The 22,137-nt window shown below is 30.3% G+C and overlaps 1 protein-coding gene across 3 annotated transcripts in view; it reads left to right on the top strand.

The window, feature by feature from the left end:
- LOC118204253 (uncharacterized) overlaps positions 1 to 22,137 on the top strand; it is a 264,242-nt gene that overhangs the window by 162,394 nt on the left and 79,711 nt on the right. The window lies entirely within an intron of this gene.

Here is a 22,137-nt window from a genome sequence, read left to right as displayed (position 1 = left end):
TTACAGTAGGAGTTCTCTTATATAATTGTGTGAAAATGATATGTAAATGCACATTAGGAATTCTCTTATTCAATTGTGTGAAAAATGATATGTAGGTTTTATTAAGGAAAGCATATTTGAAACAATATATGAGGATAAATTATCTGCAAACATTTTCTTGATATTTTAATTGATTATTAATTAACAAATGTTGTGTAATCGAATAGTCATTAATGTTGCATTAAAATTCTGAAAACTTTGTTTGAATATTTTAATTAATTCACGTTATAAAATGGTAATTGTAAAAAAAGTAATAAAATATCTAATTTTATTACTTTTTTACAGTACAAAAAGTAACTTATTAAAATGATTTTATTGATGAATGTGTGAATGCTTTACATTTCACCTTCTTATTCCATTTTCAATATAAAATTTTTCTGAGTAATGATATTAAACTGTGGAGATGTAGATTTAAGTAGATTGACAATTTTAAGATCTTCATCTAAAGTTTTTTTTGTAAAATCTGCTGTCATATTCTTTGATGCTAATGATTCAGCAAATGTTCTAGCACTACAGTTTTAATTAAAGCTAACAATCTATTTATTTTTCCTAATATCATGCGAGCTCCATCTTACCTAATTTAACGTACTTTGACCACTGTGCTTCATTTTTTGCTATAAAATTGTTCAAACTATAAAGCTTCAACGTATTGAATAAGTGCTAGCAAATTAGCATTATTAAAACATCATTACTCTAAGTGAATATAATATAGGCTAAAAGCACTTGTGAAATTAACTTCTGTTTTTTATTATTTGATACCTTCAAGCCTATTCTTGAAAGTATCACTTGATAATGATATTTATTACACATAAATTACACATAAATCTTTTGGTATTTAATCTCCAAATATAGTTCTTGTTATTATTTTAGTAGTTTTAGGCTTTCATAAATTCATTTGAGACACGTTTGTGGCACATAACAGAGACGTGTTTTTCAATATTTTTAATGCAGATATGCGAAAATCGAAATGCTAAATATTAAGCACAATATTTTCTGTTTTACGTTTTACTGTCTTGGTGAATTTTAAATCTGGTGCTTCGTTATCAGATCCACGTTCATCTATTTTTCGTTTCAACAATCTACAATCCAGCAATCCATTTATAAGGATGTATATTTTTGATGAGGATGCTAACACAGTTATAAACACAGATAATGTTGGCACCATAACTAATGTAAAAAAACACAGATTAAACAGGTATTTTACGGAATATGATATTACTAAAACAGTTAGTTAGCAAGTGTAGGCTAGAAAGCTATACTGTCATTTTTTCTTCTCTTGTTCTGTCTCTGTCTTCACCGTCTTCTTTGACAGTAGCGATTTTGCTGTTCTCGTGTTTAATAATGAAAAGTAGTTTTTACTTGCCAAATTGCTAAAAAATATAATTTTCTGAGGCAACATTTGCGTTGATGATTTATTTTACTGTGGTAAATATGAAACAAAATTGTGATTTTTTTTCAGCCAAAAATTTGAACCTATTTATTCTTACGAAAAGTGTTTTGCGAACCGTCAGCAGCAGTTTCGTGGACCCCAGTCTAAGAGCAAATGCAGTTTATACTGCATATGTGTTACGGAATTGATTTAGGAAATATATCCTGCTCCTCAGTTTTAAGGATTTACTTTTTCACCTTTTACTTTTGTTTGCATGTGTAAGTCATGTTTATGAGTTACTGATTTATATATTTATTATCGTAATGTACTACATACTGCCTAAATCTCTAATGCATCGCGAATCAGTATCTGTAAAAGCAACATATTATATATCTGCGTAAGTTACAATATATAGGGCATCTGGTTTCATACAGTGGTAAGCTATAGGATGAAAGAGATGGATATAGGATACAAAGAGCTATAGGATGGAAATATATTCGAGAGTTTTTAACTCAAGTTAAGGCTTTTAATATGGTACATCTAAATTCGTAAACATGGCAATTTTTAAAATTCTTCGTGCTTTTCAAATTTATGTTGATAATGGAATATTTTTTTTTGATTGTTTAGTATAATCTATTCACAAATAGGCAGTTACTTTTAATATACTATGTAACAACAATTAGGTTTTCTTTAGTATCAAACTTTTAAGTGTGTGTAATATTAGCGCACGATTTATATGCAAACTCTTAATTTAAAAAAATCTGAACGTTTTCTAATTTTATATTATACCCAAAGGGGGCGTTTTTTTCATTTACACACACATACACATTTCGAGAGCAGTTGGGCTAATGCCAGTTTAGTCTAAAAATATTTAAAAACAGCATATCCTTAGAATTTCCGATAGATAGTGTTCGCTTTGAAATCGTTGTGATTTTTAATCAGAAATTCGTTAGAGTTTTACAAAATATGAAATAGATAATAAAACAAATTCAAAATTCTGGCCTCCGGGTGCCCGTATTCAGGTGGAAGTCTATATTATTCAAAATTTGAGGGTTTTAGGTACCGTTGTTTTTCACAATGCGAGAAACATATGTTAAATCATGAGAATTCTTCATTATTTAATTTCTGTAAATATAATACTGGGTGATAATATTTGCTGGCAGCTATTTAAAAAGCGATTCAACACTTTTAGTGATTCGATGCAAAATGCCTTTTAGAGGCTACGCCCTTCTGGGCTAACGCCCCTTTTGCCTTAAAAAAATCAAACTTAGGGATTTATTACAAGAGAAACCATTCTAATTGAATAGTTCCATGTTATGACTGTAGCGTTAAAATGATATTCAAAAAAATGCTATTTTTCAAGGTTTCTATTTCGAGCAGGAAGTTTCCATGCTCTGTTCGTTCAGAGAAAGTAGCCTGCAGTCATTTATATGGTGTATGGTTTTTTAATGTAAAATTCAATATCTATTTGTTTTGTAAATCAAATTTTGTCTTAGAAATCCCATTTATTTAAATTTAGTTTATTTAAAGTTTCATGCATCAAGAAATTTAAGTTATATTATCACCACCGTTTGAAATTCAGAGTGTATCATTGCCTAGGGTTTAATTTATCTTGAAAAGAAAATGATTTTTTATTTCGGAAGTTTTTGCTTCAGCTACGGAACAAAATTTTACTTATTCCATTCATATGATTAACAGTAGCATCCAAGTATATCTCTTTAAAATACTTCATTCATATCATGTTTACTAAGCAAGCCATTTCTTGACTTATTTACATAGAAACTTTTTTATGTGTGTGTGTATACGAATATGGGAATATGGCGTGCTTAAGTAAATTAGTAAAGATAATGCATTCATGTGAGTATACATTAAATATTTTGTAACAAGAAAATTTTAAAACATATGGAAATGTTTTGTTTACTTTTCATATAATTTTCAATCTTCTATAAATGCTAGTATTTTCAAGTCTTAAAGGAAAAGCTATCCTATGCCATGTCTTTACTTATGATTAAACTGAAATTTAAAATCCAGCATTAAATAAAAGGATTATATTTAGTGCTGGATTTATTTATCATATAAACATTAGAGAAGTTCATCCATGTCTTTAAAATTTGCGATTTTAGATTTTATATTTTTTCCACACCTCAAGATGATTAAAACAATTTTTCGCATTAACTATATTTATTTATGCGTTCACAGCAAAATTTGAAATTCTTTTTAATTAGTTTAAGTATTTTAAAATAATGAAATATAGTTTAATCTTTTTAATATTGTCCTGCTTTAGTTTTTTAAGTAATTTACGGAAGCTTCTGAAGGGGAAAAAAAACACAAAATTTATGATCAACAGTTAAAATTTATTATTATGAATAAATTCAATATAAAATTGTTATTATGATGATAATGTTTTAGAGAAATTTGGGTGCTTATAATCTTTGATTTTTCAATTTTCTTGGCTTATAATTTGAATATACTAAAAGTGGAATAAAAATCGAAATGTACCCAAAAAAATAGGCAATCTGTATGGAAAATTTTTATACGTTCTATTATGCATGCACTTCGAATTCGAACTTTCATTTATATGTTTTTCATTCATTTTATTCATATGTTTTGTAAAACTTTAAAAGACGCGTAAATCCAATAAAATTAACGTAAAAAAAAGCATAAGAACAATTCTGATTTATAATAACGATACTCTTATTTAGAGAAAATACTAAAAATAAGAAATTATTATAATTTGTTTCAATAATATGAAATAAGAATATTTTTCAAAGACTGCCTTCTTTCTTTTTTATACTTAATAGCTTTCTCTAGGATCAAAATATTTGGTTGAATTCTGGAACAGTAAGCGTTTCTCATTAAATTGTTCATTAATTTTCATATTTTTAAGAACTAGTTTTAGAAGTAGAATTGAGTAATTCATTCTTTGGATTCGAATCGTAAGTACGAATTTCAACCAATCAGAACAATAAATCAGTTAAAATTTGATTAATCTGCAAAAAATTCTCAGGAAATTGCGTGATCGCTCTTGAGTTATTTATTGATTTCGCAGTTTATAAACTAACCTAACCGATAGTATAATTTGTTCGAAAGCTTTTACAAGCAAAACTAAGAAAAGAAGTGATGTGAAACGATTTTCTCAGATTTATGATGCTATAAATTATATACTCATTCACTTGGTTAAGTAATCGCCTTAAAAAGGAATTGAAAACTAATCCCGGAGATGATTCGGAAGAAGAGTTTTGCAAATATGACATTTCCGGTAAAGTAATGAGTATTTAACGTAAACGCAAAAAAGAACCTCTATTATCAAATGATGTCTTTAGTTAAATAACAGTTTATTAAGAAATCGTTGGAATTAGTCATAATTTGAACAAATTTAGGGATAATTTTGCAACAAAAAACAATGGATAAGACTATGCATCACGGAATCAGCTCTCGTAAACCTCTCCAAAACTCATATTTGAAATTGAAATGTGACATGTCATCATTAACGCAATGATTGATGGACTGGAAAGTTTGCTTTATAATAACACGTCATTATATTTATGACCAAAATTAAGTCATTAGGCTCTGTGAAAGTGTTACTTTATTTGATTTCTTTTGACGTGTTCGATACATAAGAATTTCATTCAGGACTCTGCAGATATTTCTATTATATAAAGCAACGCGTTTTTATGAAATTTATTATAAGTCAATTTTAAGCTTTTATCATTATCATTAATGTTGTCAATTACGTATGGTAGATTTTTCGCTTAATTTGATCTCAAGTGTGTTATGTCAAAAGCTTGACAAATGTAGCTTTTAAATGCTGATAAATGTACTCTTAAAATTTAGTGAACTACATAATAAAATAAGGAGGAATTGCAGGGAATCAGAAGGGAAATAAAATTAAGGGAATCAGATGTAGAATACTCAGATTTATTTCTGACTAACAGTCTTTACAATATTTTTAAAATGCAATAACAGCGAAAGAAGATTATATGAGAAACAATTTGAAACAGGAAATGAATGTTATGCAATGCAATGCAATTCAAATGACTTGTGAAATTAAATTCGAGTAAGTAAGAAAATATGTTCGATATATTGCAATTAAGTAGTCTTTCATTTGACTGGAGAATTGAATTTAGAAGTCTGAATAAAATAGCAGTTCGAAGTTTCCATTTGAAAGACAGGAAAACTGTTAAGAACAGAGATCAAATATAATAAAATTAGTCCAGAAGCTAAAAATTGTATTATAATTTGATTAACTCTTGACATAAAGTTTGTAGAGCTCAGTAGATGATACTCCATGCTATGAAACTTGAAAAATACTGAAAAATACTGAAAACTGTGCCTTTACTGAGATTCGAACTCCAGACCTTCTACTTGCTAGATGGACTAAACCTACACTACGAAAGCATGCACGGAAAAATGTGCTAAGTCTTTATAAGGTATAATGGAAGCAAAGGCTTGAAAGAGGATTTAATTGCAAAATATTTTTATTTTTTTGAAAGGTAGTCAGCAATATCAATGCATTTAATCTTGTTTGCTTTATAACAACTTTTTCAATTTGATTACAGGACAGGTTTTAGCTTTATTTATTTCTCAAATGTAATTTAAATTCATGTTATATTTTGATATTAATTTTATTCTTCATGCTATACTGATTGTTGGAATCTGAAGTTTTTTTTATAAATTACCGATGTTACTGCATTAACTAATATTTCTTACAATCATTTTGCTAATTTTAAATTACTTTCTTAAGCGTGATTTGTGATTATTGTGTCAATAACTTTAAAATGATTAAAGAGATTTTAAAATTATTAAGGGGCTAATACGATGATATATGTCAGAAAGCCTCTCACATTTTTCTAAAACATGAACTGCATATTCAAAAAAGCATATTTTAAAACACGTTCATATGTTTTTTCTAATTTTTATTTTATTAATGCTTCTTCTAGTGTTGGCTTGTACTTTAACATCATTTCAAAAAATATTATTAAATATTTTTTCTATTTAGTGAAACATTGATGGGAAGTTTTTTATGTATCATACTTCCTTGCTTAGCAATAATAATAATAAAATTGTAATTTTCAGTTTTTGATAGTTTGAGGTAGGGAAGGTGATATCAGGGCCTTAGTGTTACGAGAAGTTTGTTCTCAAAGACATTTGCTTTCAATGAAAAATCGTGTTTTTAGTTTCGGAAAATGCTTAATCTTTCTTTATTCATAGAATAATGGCATGTTTCAGTTTCTTGGCTAATCAGCAACATCACATCGTTGACAACATCTGTTGTTAACTTTCGTAGTAAGCAAAATATGTTATCATTTACATATGTTAAAATTTAATTTATATACAAAGTGTAACTTCTGCTATTTCTTTTGAACATAATTGACTTAAAATTATTTATCGTACTCCTGCAAGCTCTGATTTAAACATTAATCCAAGGGAAAAACTGTCTAAAATAGTATCAGTTAATTTATATAACAGATATATCATATGCAAAATTATATGCATACCAGAATTATCATTTGTATTTTGAATGTTATTTTCCAATGTATTACTTTATGTACTGAAAAAGGGAATTAACATTTTCTAAGACGAATAAAAACATTAGTTTGCACATGTCATACCTCTATTTTTCTCAAAAAGAAGTGCGTACCAAATCTTTAAGATCTGAAAGTTTGATATTTCATTTTCCTTCTAATCAGTGTTTTTTCAGAATCATGGGTTTGGCGATGTTACAGAATTTAGAGCTAAAAATTTGAAATAAAAGATTTATTTGTTACTTGTAATTAAACTTTCACACGATGTCTTCCTGTCCTTATTTTGAACAAACTTTTAAAACAGGAAAAATTAGAGCTCGCTTTATGCTTGGATTCTTTAAAACTAAATAGAAAAGAAAATGTTTTGCAATTCTTCTAACCAATCAACGAAAGATTTTACAACAAAAATTTCGAATTAATTAATGAGCTATCGCGAGACAAATACGCCGAAAAACCAATGACCTTTCAAAATAAATTTATATAAGTACTAATTTGTCTCACAAGCGGTTACATTGAAAGCAAATTGCGGTAACTCTCCAATAGCTCTTACTTTCTCAACATCACTTTTTTTCACTCAACCTAATGTGAGAATTTAACGTGCTGCGTGCCTGTAGACAAACATTATTAGCTACCGTTGCCTAAATCTCTCTCCATCACAAAACGTGCAGAATAAATAAAATTTTTCAAGTTTGAGCGTATGTGTCTAAGAAAATGCAATCGCCACACGTGGTTAAGCAAGTCAACGCTTCGATGAAGCGTGCGAGCTAAAGTGCTTGAAGAACAGCATGGAATGTTGTGGGGGTATAAAAGAGAAATATTATCGAATGCACTTAGAGTAATTGGAGAGGCGGTTGAACTAACACTGCAAAGTAACCTTTCCATAACAGGAGTTTTTTAATGGCGAGCTGTTTGCCCAGAGGTTAATTTTTACTTCCTCGATGACAAAAGAAAGAGTAGCAACGCGAAATTACGATTAGTTAGAGATTTTAGTGAAAACCGAAGTTTAACACCATTAAATTTATTTAATAATTTATACAACTATCCTAAAGCATATTCTAAGTCCTAAGAAATGCGATATTTAATAAGAAATACCATTTTGTGTGGAAAATATTTGGGTAAAATTATTGGTAAATCTGGAATAGTACTTCTCAGCCAGAAAACTTTCGAGACTTAGTGGTATTATTTGCTGATAAAATTGTAATATTTCTACCCAGTATTAATTTAAAAAAAAACGAATGACAGAAGAGTATTGAAAAGCTTAAATAGACTTATTTTGTAGCGTACGTAAAAATTAGCGTACGTAAAATGTAGCGTAGCGTACATATTTTAAAAGATTTCTGTTATTAATAAGAAACTTTAGCTTATCGTTTCTTACATAAAGTTCAGTTCATGGTGGAACATAGGAAAATTATCTGTATTGTTGTTCGACGAATAGATGTTTCTTGCATTTCTCATCTTTTATGTTCGTCAGTTCAAAAAGCCAGTTTGCGCAGTTCAGAGCTCCAGTATTAATAGCTTTGATTTTTATTTCAGTTATTCTTTCTTTTCTAGCATCTGAAAATTATAATTTATCATATTTATCATATTTTAAGAGTTTATTGAAATTCTACGAGTTGTCTTCTTCCTTCAAAGAGAGTTTGGTGTTGAATTCTGCGAACACATCCAAAATTTTGTGCATCCATTAACATTTAACTGTAAAGATGTAGGAAAACAATTGTGAGTTATTATCCTCAAAAGCTGTTTGGGAGAGTTAAATCCAGTTCGAATATTACGCTTTTCGGTGGACTGACTTTGAAAACTTCTAAAAATCTTTCCTTTTCTACTTGAAATATGTTGCGTAAATTTTCTCAGAATTTAGGGAGCATATAGTTTGAAATGTTTTCATCATCTTGTTTTCATCAGATGTTTCGATTAGCTGAGTTGCCAAAATTTGAGTTAGTCGATAATATCAGCCAACTTATCGTTGTCCAGCTAAACAGCAAGATCTGCTTTTCTTTGCTAAACATATATAATAGTTTCTTCTTAAGCTCATAAACATTCTCAACTAAGAGGTATTTCTGAAAGCAAATACACTTTAATGTTCTGCAATAATTCATTACGAAAGATACTATGCCTTGACAACCCCCCTAAGAAAAACACACTTATCTAGAACTACATCACCGACTAAATCACGGTATTATTACGGAATATACTTCGACTGCCTACAGCACATATTCAGAGTAATAATAATAACAATGCCGCATATATTTAAACACCAATTTACAGATATTCAACCTAGATTTTAATTTTCATTATAATTAGACAATTTCCAAATCACTATTCGGTTGATTAAGCGTTCCTAAAAGCTTCAAATATAATTATCGTTTGCTTGAAATACGCTACTGTCACAGACAAGAAGTCTAAAAAGCAAGCATACATGCTAATCTCTTTGGTTCATTCTACATTGTAGATTTTTTTACCTTATTTACATTTAAAGGATATCCTATTATTTTTTTAAAAAATTAACATCTCTGGGGAAGCGTAAATTCAAGTATAACTGTAAATAAATAACTAAATCAGATAAATAAAATAAATAATTATAAAGGCTTTTCAGCAGTCTTAGGATTTCTTTTTAGGGTTTCCAATTTTTTGAAAAAGGCAGTCAACAATGAATTATGACGATTTCGAAATACCGTTTTTTTTTTTTTTTTAATTTAGAAGATATAAAACAGCAACTTTGTGAAGAAATTGCTCAAAAAGAAGGCAATGATGACAATCTAAACGCAACTGTTCTCTTAAACAATGAGTACATATGAAATATATTTCTCCAGTGTTGCAATAGTTTTTTCATGTAAAAAATATTTGCATTATTGTGAGAAAACTTGTCGAAGAGTTATAAATTTTCTCTCAAAGACATAAAACTTAAAATCTTTACCTTTAACTAATGAAAATAATAGTCGAATGCCCTGGTGACTCTTTTGTACAGCGAGTCTTCCGACCGACACGATATTTTTATTTATACACTAACAGTAGGTCATATCATCTAAACATTTTTCAATTCGAATGAACAGTTTAATGCAGCTTAATGATTTAAATGGTGGATATTTCTGTTTCTTTCTCGAAGATTAAAGCCAATAATTATATAAGGGCATACCTTATCAAAAATTCCGTTGCCTTCCCTTAAAATGCTTTGAAATTCGTCTCATAAAACTCCTAAAATATATGCATTCGTCTTTCAAATGCAGCGTAAAATTACGTCAAAATTCTAATAAGAAAGATCATTTCAGATTTAATCCAATGCTTTAGTATTTGCCCAGATACACAAGCTCTTCCTAAAATGAAACAAAAAAGGAAGTAAAAAATGTGAATACTCTCTTGAATTTTATGAATTTTTAATTATATTATAACTACAGCACCTCTGTGACGAGATAAAAAAATTGATCTAGAAAGTTGAACGTTTTTTGGGGGAAAATAGTAAAACTTCCGCTACTCATCTGAAAAAATTCTAAAAAGCTTCGTTTCGTTTTAAGCAAATAACCATAATAAAAATAAGTTTTTAACATTTGCTTAAACCGCGAGGATTGGTATTGGTATTTGGAAGGAGGGGAGAAGATGTTATTTTCTATAATATATCTCAAACAACAAGCTGGTTGGCACGACGTCTGGCATGATGTCATCGTGGCAAGTGGCGAGCCGGTTCATTGCATACTTCTAACTAGGAACGTGTACGCATGGATTTGCGTGAAGGACCCTCCTTCTTGCGTGATCTGTTAGTCTGATGGGGTTGCGGAACTTGAAGAATATCATTAGCACTTTTCTTCAGACCGTTAATGACATTCCACAAGTTCTCTAAGCAAAGAGATCTGGAAGAAAAGGTATCTATTACCCATGAAACGTAGTTTTTTCAATAAAAATGTTGTTGTACGTGCCATTAAAGAGCAATAAAATTTTTGAAAGCTTGTAATCATTTTCGGTTTTTGATCCATTACCTACGACGTGTTAATTCTTGTGAAATCAGCTGTAAAAGTATCTAACACTAGATTATTCTATTCAGAACTGTGATACTCCAGTTGATGGGATATGAAAGAAAGTTTCCGAACTTTATACTCAAAACTGAAGAAAGTTTCCGAACTTTATACTCAAAACTTCAATCACACATCGACAGAGAAGCATTATATTCAAAAGTTTATAAATTAAATTATAAATGAAATAAAAAAATAAAAGAGGAGTCAATGTGTCAAAGAAAATACTAGACTAAAACGGTTTTAATGGAATCATGAAAGGACGCATGAAGGTGTTCTTTAAAAAAATAAGAACATAAATTTGGAAGGCAAGTACAGCTTCGGAGACAAAACTTTTACCTGATGAAATGGTAAAAATAAAACAAATGTGATATCACCATATGAATATGCACAACGTTTCGTTGGTAATGCAGAACTGTTTATCATCGCTGTGTTCGAATAGTCATGAACATTTTGATGGAAATCATATAATTTTATCTTTGAAATGTTATCGCCCAAATGTTTGCTTTAATGCTGTACAACATTTCTAAATCATAAAATACCAGAGAGTTCCATATAACTTTTCTTATCCCTTTATTGTTTCTATCTTGTAATTTTCTTCCAGACAGCACGAGCTTGCCACGGTCCAAGACATAAACTTTCAAATATATCTAATTGTTTGTGCATGCAATTTTCAATATATCATCACGTCATGACACTGAAAGACGTCATCGAAAAAGAATTTTATTAAGACCTCTATGGATGATCATGATGGGCAACATTACAAGCTAGTGGGCCTTAGCATCACATCACATTATTACGACAGTTTGCAATAACGAAGATAAAATGTCACACTGCGGTCCTACAATTTTAGGAAAATATATATTATAGAGCAGCGCAAAAAAGGGTGCTGTTCAAAGTGTATTACAATGTATCTCTCATTATACTTCGATTATAGTCTTCGATACATGTACCCTCAGTCACACAATACCCATTTACACATTCAAATGTATTCCAAACTACATTTTATCGCATCTTATCTGCTGTAGTGATATTGAATACATAAATTTTCAGATCACAAAATTCCTGGTGAGCAATGAAGACACGCAAACGCTGTTTTTAACAAATTTTCAAAGAAAGAAACCGCATGATATTAAGATCAAATGGTGGCACTTACTACCCAGAGCTATGAAAGAATACGAATGAGAAACATTTTTATATTTCTTGGGAAAATGGAAGAAAACTCTGTTCATTTGTAGATTAAATCCCTACATCTAGTATTCAGTTGGGTAAAATTAATTTTTTTGTATGTCGAAAAATGAGCCACCAGTCACATTTTCTTCAGAAAATAATAATAATAATAATAAAAGGGACACTTGAGAAGGTGGAGGAGACACTGCAAACAATTCCTTGACTTTTGGACAATCATCCCGCTGTGAGTTTCTTAAATAGTGCCTGAAGTTCATGCTGCACTGCGATCATACATGGCGTAACAAAACAGAATACGCACAAAGCCATATGCATGTGCGGCGTAATCTTCGAAACTAGCTTTAGAAACTTTCATAGAACCTTTCATGCCTGTCGTTAAGCATGAAAAAAGGTTAGTGAAAGAAAATTGTTTGCATTATGTCATTCCCATTTTTTTAAATAAATTATCTCTTTCAGATACTTACCTACGCCAGCTATACACTCCTTACACTTTTCACATGGTCCTTGGTATCGTTGTTGCTGTTATTTCAGTATTAAACAGCTTTTTAGTTCTTTAACTGTGTGCAGCCTGTGTTTGAAGATTTTAATTTTTCGGTTTCGTCAAAGAAATAATCGTAAAGGGATAGATCTAGTGAAAAAAAAAACACCGACCATGCAATGACACCAAATTATCAAATTTGGCTGCTTGGAAACACTCGTCGCAAAATTGTATATTTATTTTGGAATATGTAAAAGTTGAAATCTTAGGCCACAAATAATTGGAATGTGGCAGTTATGTTTATGTTTTACTAACAAAATGTTTTAAACTGAATTATTTCCTTTCCTCTCCTTTTAGCATGTGGCTCTCTCATTCCAGAATTTATATGAATTTCGAGTGTCAATCAGATTTTCTCTAAAGTGTAGAATCTTACAAATAGGCGTGTGAGAGTTTGATCTGCTTCCGTTGCTTTACCGATCGATACAAAGATTATTTTTGCTTGGAGAAATTTAGACTAAAATTAGCTTTTGCTTGGTAAAAGCGTGTACTCAAAATTTTCTATTGCGGTTTATGTAAGCTACGGTGCCTAGATTTTGTATCCTATTAGCCGTTTTAATTCTTCTTCTAAATTATGCATTATGTCCTAAAAGTATCATAAGGTTTTAGAATTAAGCCATAAAAATTTAAAATGAATAGCCTTACGCAGACAATGCGATAGACGATAATTCGTCACCATCTCGATTTGGTGACTTGGGTCTCTTTTTTTTTTTTTTTCCAGTCGCCCTTTCAATGAAGGAAAATAGAAAGAATTTTCACCTTCCTCACGGCATGCCTTCATGGTGTGTAAGTGGTAGCATTTCCCTCTAGCAGTGAAAAGACCTGGTGTTCAAACCCCGCAGAGGGAATAGATGATTTCTCCAGTTCCTTGTCGAACGTCCTCCAGTCCTCCGAAAAGACCTAACAGATTGTGCATAACTATTGATCTAAATCTGATATACGAATTTTCCTTCTCCTCCTATTTCGTCTGTCAGCAAGAATAGTGTTTAAAGTGGTATTAGGTGGAGCAGTATTAGGCTGGCCTTGAGAAAAAGTAAATTCTATTAATGATGGTTTTTCATGCGCATTAAATATCTTTGCTTTTCTTTTAATCTCCTTTCTGTTATATTTTACTTAGAAATACTTTATTATAATATTGTTCATGTTGCATTGATATTTTTAATGTTTTTGGTGTTGCACAGCACAAAATACTATTATTTTTAGCATTTAGGTTTTACTTCTCGCATTTAGCAAGTTGGTTTCATTTCTTTTCTGTATACAACTTGCCGCAATGCATGTAGTAGTAGTGCAATACAGTTATAGATCACAATACAGTAATATTTTGCATTTACCTGCTTACATATATTTCATGCATTTATATGTTATTACGTTATATTCGCATTTTCATTTGTACCACACAGTATTATTTTGCAGCGTACCTCTGTAGTATCATATTGATTTAGTAAATTAGCTGATTTTACTTATAATTTGAAAAGAAGCTTGCAGAATCACTAGTACGGATGCCTAATGATAACAGGAATGCGTACACAATTTATCTTGTAACGTAATGTTTGTACTATAGAATAGGCATACAGTAATTATACTTTGCAATTTTGCGTTGAATCACTATAAATGTCCGTTTCACTTTTCAAACTGTTGCCACCAAATGTTAGAGTCCTGCATTATATTTGAAGAAATTAAATAATGAAAAATCTGCATAAATGTATGTGTAGTTTTTGCATTGTGATAAAACAACGGTACATAGAGCCATCGAATTTTGAATGACGTAATCCTACTACGAATATGGACATGTGGAAAATCAAATTTGAGATTTGGAATTCGTTTTATTATCGATTTCATATTTTGTAAAATTTTTAAGAATTTATGATTAACAAACTCAAGGATTTCAAAGCGAGCAATGGCAACACTCTACGGGGGGAAAAAAACTTTATATCTCCAGCGCGCGGAACTGTGTATCGGAAATTTAAAGATATACTCATTTTAAAATTATTCTGCTACATTGCTTTTGAACTGAATTTTATGGTTTAAGTGCAAAGAACACGATGTTTAATAAATAAAGGTAACACACAAAACGTTAAAAAAAAGTGCCTTTGGACGTAATTTAAAATCTGAACTTTTCAGATTTTTCTTTTTATTATAGATTTGTCGACGTTTCGAAAGATAGTAGATTACCCCTCTCGGATGGTAAACATTTCTGGTTGAGATCCGTGGTCGGAAGCCATCTCAGTACTCATAAAATTTTAGAATTTAGTTATGAAACAAAAACCTAGAGAAACGAAACTCTTTCCGTCAAAATTCTTGTGTGTTTCATTAAAAATTAACAATCTTTTTTCAGAGAAGGTAAAGCATGCGTTTCACAGTTAGCATTGAGATAAAAGGACCGATAATTGGAAAATAAAGGATGCATAAATTATGGAATTTTTTCAATACTGCGATTGAATTTCGGGACAAATAACTGTTAAAGAATATATCGTCTGATGTTCTATAGATAGAATTTAAGCACTGTACTAGCATGAATCTGTCACATCTCATTAACTTCTGTCGTGTGTAGTGTAACCTGATGTTTCTAACACAGCTTATCAAATATTTGATTTTGTTAAAATTTTCTGTTGAATCTTAATAAATTATCTGTAATTAATAATTTATTAACATTTTTTCTAGTCCATGTTAAATTGTTTGAAATAAATACTGTGCAAAATGGGATAACCTTCTTATATTCACCAAAATTTTAGCCACGCATTTATAATTAGGTTGTAAGATAAAATAAATGATTGCATAATTCTACAAAGCTCCATATGACATTCATTAGTTTTATTTTATTAGCCTTCACCAAAGGATCTATATTTTTTTATATGGAATTTATATCCACTGTAAAGAGAAGCAGACTAACAGTTTTGACGTTTTACTTTAATTATCTATATGAGGAAAGGATAAGACTGGCATCATTCTTTATCATAGTTAAAAACAGTGGAATAATCAGCAAATTTCACGTTAATTCACAGAATTTGAATTACTAGGACGTTTGAAGGCGCTACCTTAAACATTCTAGTTACCTTATGGCCTAAAAACAACTTTCTGCACAAAACTGTTGAAAATCATTACTTATTTATTTACAAAGACTTCCACAAAGTTGTGCTTAAGATGTAGCTTAAAGTTACAAAAGAATGTTTTAGGGCTTGAAATATTGGTGGTTTCATTTTGGCATTTACATGAGAGAATAAACATAGCTAGGCAACAAGTTTTATGAAGCGACACAGTCAGTGAAGCAAAAAATTTGCCGTAATCTTGAGCTCATAATTGTTTAAAGCATTGCTTGGAAAATCTGATTTATTGATGTGTTGCTCTTGTTTAAATTTTTAAATTATCGCACATATCCGGAAATTTATTGAGATCATTTATAAGATTATACTTAAGCAAGACAATTTCTTAAATGGAAAATAGTTAACTGCCCTAAGAGCTTCCAGAAAATCATCATTTTCTCTTAGAAAATGAGAAAAATGTATATTTATTTTGGATTCTATTTGGCAACGGCTGTTAGTTTTTTTTCTTTTTGCGATCTCATGGTTCTGAATAATAAAGACAGAGCGTTAAGCTCGAATGACTTTACATTATTTGCAACAGTTTTCTACGTATTTACTGTAAGTTTGTTAACCAGTTACTCTCTGCTTTGCTTATCAGGGGCGAGGAATTTCAGCAAGTTTCAAAATAATGTTTTCATGGAGATTTCTGTAAATAGGCGTACATCGAACCTTAAAGTTATCAAGATATATTTTCAGAAACTTAAGATGATTGACCTATAAGGTGTTTCCATAAATTATGCAAAATCCGAAATTTTGATGCCATGTTTTTACATAATAGTTGCATTTGTTTTCAAGGGATGTTACTGATGTTTACTTAACGTCTTTTACATCCTGCTGTAAGTAATGAAGCAGAAAATGTGACAATTAGCTTTTATATTTTAAAAGCTCTTTGCAAGTACTTACAATGAAATATGTTTGATTTTATCAGCCAAATATTATTATCTGATAAAATCAAATATTCCACTCTTCTATTAGTAAAATATGAACAAATTAATTAAAACATTTCCATTAAAAATTAAAGAGTGCAAATGTGAATTGTGAAAAGAAGCGTTAATATTTTGATATATTGATATTTTAGAGTTAAAAGAAACTTCTACGTAAGTTTAATTTAATTAATATCTTCACGAACTGTAATATTTATTTAAGAGTTTTACCCTTAATCTATGCAACAGTCACTGTGATCCAGACTAGAATTTCTTAAATTTATCTTTATTTGCTTATAGAAAATCTTGTCTATCATATAAATGTATTTTATACTTGAAAATTTAAAATCTTTGAATTTCTTAAAAAGTTAATAAAATACTGATTTGTATTCGGAACTAGAAGTCATAAATAGTTGTAGGGTCCAAACAAAGTAGCGCAGAATAAACTTCTGAATTTTATAATTATAATGTACGACATGTATACATTATTAAGTTTGCAAAAGCTAATACAAAATCTTATTAGTAAATATGATAATTATTAGTACTCATAGAATCTAAGTCTAGAATTATTAACTATTATACATACTAATTATTTCTGTAGTGCATTTTAAAGAATAATTTGCACCATTTCATAAGAACATAAGAATGTAAATTTTAAAATATTTATTCCAAAAAATAAACTAATTATAGTTAAAATACATTTTAAAACAAAAGTTGAAAAAAAGGCTTTACGATAATTCCATCAATTGTATCCTATCAATCTATCACGTACAATAATTCTATCAATTCTATTTCCTGCAAAATGTTAGCAGCGAAATCTTAGATGACTGATCCAACTTACAAAATTTAACACATAATTTGCTACAGACTAGTACACAGAATTTCCAAATTATGCACCATTTTAAAAATAAGTTCCAAATTTTATTATTCAATTTCTCTAAAGGATATTGATTGGGAATAATTTTTCAACTTGATTTTGATTCTCTTTACTGAAAATAGCCTTATTTTACATGTACAAATCATAAAAATATATAGCAGTCATAACAGAAATGAATGTTTAATCGATTTTCTTTAATATTTTATGTCTGTTACATCCCTTTTTAGAGTGGAACAATATTCGATTAATATTTTGTAGTTCCTTTATAACCCGTTTTCATTTCATACATATCCGATGAAAATGTTTTTTTATGCTCATTAGTAATATCTCTTAAGCTGTGTCTTGGAATCCAGTAAATTAATCTCAAATTATACAGTATACAAATATTTTCAGTTTTTTTTATAAAGCTCTATGTAGTTTTCTGTGTTTTGGCAACGTACAAAATTTCGATTCTAAAGGGCTGCCATCTCACTGGACTCAACGTTAGTTAACATGTAGAGGCATTAGGTTATTTTGGAAGCAAGAGAGATGAAAAATGAGCAATGCCCTCGAAGGGACTCGAACCAGGGACCTCTCGAATGCGCGCCGCCGAGCTTGCTGACCACTACACCACGAAGGCATGCTAAAAAGGCGAGAGAAAATACCTTATATACTCCCCTTTTTAAAGGGATTAGACTGGGGATCAGGGTACCCAATTCCCAAATCCTAGTGGTGGAAAATCATCACCCACCATCGTTTTTAGTTGGGGCGCCACTGTAGAGACATTAGGTTATTTCGGAAGCAGGAGAAATGAATAATGAGCAATGCCCTCGCCGGGACTCGAAGCATGGACCTCTCGAATACGCCCCAAGCGTGCTGATCACTGCACCACGAAGGCATGCTAAGAAGGCGGGAGAAATACCTTATAAACATACCTTCATATTCGAAATCACTCATTAGTCTTTCAGTTTGAAGGCCGACAATGGATGTCCTTCTTAGTTTAAGAGCCTCTAATTTTGAATAAATTATACCTAATTTGTGTGAAGGGTTTTTAAGTGACATTTCTGAGGATGTACGAAGGCCGCAGGAAACTACCTTTTTAATGTCTATGCTTTTAACAAAAGATTATTATAGTATAATGTTTCCTTTTGTTCTTACTATCCCATTCATACAAAAAAGCAACCATAACTTATATACCGAAAGTGTAGTCCAAGAAACAGAGTCATTATATCCACATATATCCCGTAAATGTATTTATCTTAGTTAATAGTATTGAGCAAAAATTTAATGTTTTAATAGGTTTATTTAATATGAAAAGAACAGACACTTTATTTTATGAATCATTATTCTTCGGCATTTTTTTAAGAAGAAGGACTGTATTTTTTAAGAAGCAGGACTGTGACATGCGACATGCGACGGAGGACGTGGGCACCACCCCTTTACCATATAGTTAATTGGTGTAGCGCCACGTCCACCAGTGTCAATATAAATATCAAGGACTCGGACGCCTAGGTGCATTAGATTTATTGCGCCTGACTGGCGTAAGATAAAATGTTCTACTGACAAGGTTATATGCATGCAAGGGTAGGATATATAAGAGCAAGACTGTGAACATTATTATTTTTTTTTTTAATTTATGAAGATTATCAGATAATATGTCTACTAATTTTAGCGCGTAAAATTGTTCTTTTTTGGAAAATGAGCTTTTTAAAAATAACTCTAGCTGTCTCTGAGGAAAACTAAACACTTTTAAGCGTTTTCAGAAAAATTCCATCGATTTAATTTTAGCGTATATATCTCAGTCTGATGGTTTCGCAAATTAATTTCGCAGGAAAGAAAATTTCAGTTAATTGTCCGGTACGTCTTGATTGAAAAAGAGAGCCTAATTGACCTCTGATATGGAACAAGATCAATAAGAATGTTTGGCACAATATAGTGGAATATTACCTCTGTTTTCTTAATATAGGTAACTTTACAATGTTTCAGTCAGAATATCATGTTGATATGCTTTGAAAAATTTAAGACGTCAAGTACTTCGTCCTACTTTGCGAATCATAGTGCAATATAAAAAAAGCGTTAAGTGAGTGAAAGTAGTTATTTTCCTATATTAATAAATAAGACAAACTTTTCCTTTATTAAGAAAGCAAAATAGAACTTTTGAGATACACAGACCTTTTTATCTAAAAAAAAAAAAAAAAAAAAAAAAAAAAGATAAAAATATTAAAAAAAAAAAAAAAAAAAAAAAAAAAAAAAAAAAATCAAAGCAAACACTGTGTCCACTTAAGAAGATTCTAAGCTGTAGAGCAAACGAATGAGTTCAAAACCATGTTTTCTTTGTAGGATAAGCTTCTTGAAAGACTTAAGTTAATTCTTATTCATGCGGGTTTTCTTTTCATGATGCTCTGCTCTTGTTAAAATAACTTTTACAAAACGCTTATATGGCAGTGAAAATTAATATATAGTTCTGCATCGTTGATCAAGTAAAAGTTGTAAATTCTTTTTGACATTTTCAAGACTTTTGCTTCTCGAATTCAACAGAAGGAAATGGCATGCGCCCAACGAGATAGATGAATTTTGCTGAAAACTTAGCATTCGAAATGAGCAACGTGTGACTCTTTCATGCGTATCAAACGAGGGACAAATTATCCTCGGGCTTACTAACTTTGTATCTTGAAATCTCAATCTCAGCTGCAAAGAATCCCGGATTTGACATTGGAATTTTATCGAATTTTAGATATTGTTGAGAGATACTGCTGTACTAGATAATCGGAAAATGTTATTGTTTTAGGAAATATATCTTACGTATTGTTCTGCTCTTTTGCATAGTTGACAGTTGCTAACAGTTTTCGAGGTGCTAATATAGAAGTTGAAATTCTGACTATCAATCAAATTCTGACAATCAATTCACTTTTTAAACCAATGATTTTTCGACACCAAGAAGCAAGTTTTTGCTTTATTTTATTTTACTTCTACTTGAATTTTTCATCAAGGAATTAAGTTTTAAAATTTGCTTTTAAGTCCTGATTCGCGATAAAGATACCGATTTATTTCTCGCTGTCTACGCAAAACTGAACGAATTTATTAACCCGATATCTGATATCTGATATTATTTATTATAATCTGATATTTTACCTGAAGATTATGAAATATTCTAAAATTAGAGAAGAAAATTTGTAAATATACATCATTTGGGCATTTTACAATCTTGTTTCGTTAAAAATTATGAATCATATTTAGTTGACAGTAACTAAAATTGTCAATGTATCTTTGTTTAATATCTGAATAAAATAAAATTAAATATTAAACATATAAGCTTTGATGACGATCATCTATATGAAACTATACATATAACAGCATCTTCAGGCAATATTATGCAATTAACCTTTACATCTTTCTGTTCTAGTAATTTTAATCTAATGAAGTTCTAAGCTGCTGCAATAAAATTTTTTTAATTTCTTTTATCATCTATAACTTTTACATATAAAGCGAATTTTCGTTTTTTACTACATCCAGAATTTCATACGTGGTGTAACTTTCATTCGGTCATACCATAAATTAAAGAAAATCTATATAAGTATTTCATGTCAACCAAATTTTAAGCTCGGAACCAATACGGAAACTTAACAAGTGCAGTACCAGAACTGTTGATTATCTTTGACAAATTGGCTGTTTACTACATTAAACGATTTTTGTTTATTAATTTAATTGCTCAACTATGTCATGAAATCCTTTGAAATATTAACAGAAAAGGGTTGTATAAGAAGTGTTAGCTTCGAAATTTAAAAAAAAAAAAAAAAAAAAAAAAATTAGAAATTTGATTGAAATATCTTATCTTGTCTTCATAATTAAAAAGTGTAAACTTATACACTGTAAAACTTTAAACAATTAAAATTATTTTGTTTTCAAACTCTTTATCATTGTAACTGAATGCAGTAACAAAACAGTAGCACTATATTGAAAATTCATAAGCTAAATACATGACTCTTACGTTAGGGAAAGAGTCGTACTTGACTCCATTCTTCATCCAACATCTTGATGACATATTTACCTTCCAGCGTGTTACCATATCAATATTTAAAGCAGATCATTCCAATCACTAGAAACCGTGATATCTTTCATCAGTTAAATTGTGCGCCAGCATAAACCCCAATAAGGGTTTGAAGAAGTGTATCATTTTATCAGTTGAGTGGGCGGTTTGTCGTGTTCTTTTTTATAGGTAAGGTATTAGTGCATTAATCACGGTATCTCTACACAATACCTTTCAGCCTTCTCGATCACTGCCATAAAAAGCAGCGTAGCTAATGATGTGTGCCATAAAATGTGAACTTTTTTCTTCCCCCTGTTTTTTTCACGTGCAACAAGTTTGTTTTCCGTAAGTAAGAGCCCAAGTTCAACCCGACCTAACAGGCCATCGCTGCTTTGAATGGTGGCCAGATCCGTTAACCACGTTTCTGAACTGGCTTGTTAGGGGAAAAATGCTTGGAAGGATAATCTAGACCTGTCTTTCTGACCTTATTCTGCTTGTTGGAGGGGTCACCCTGGGATCTTTTACTCTTTTCTTAAAATTTATTTTTCACCTGTCTTCTCTTTCTTAACTTCCTCGTATTGTTTTAAACGGCCA

Source organism: Stegodyphus dumicola, chromosome 1 (genome assembly GCF_044657685.1).
Source record: "Stegodyphus dumicola isolate Sdum_Otavi_A_Nest chromosome 1, ASM4465768v1".
NCBI lineage: Eukaryota > Metazoa > Arthropoda > Arachnida > Araneae > Eresidae > Stegodyphus > Stegodyphus dumicola.
Note: the sequence above shows the minus strand (reverse complement) of the source record. Positions and strands in the feature narration are given on the sequence as shown.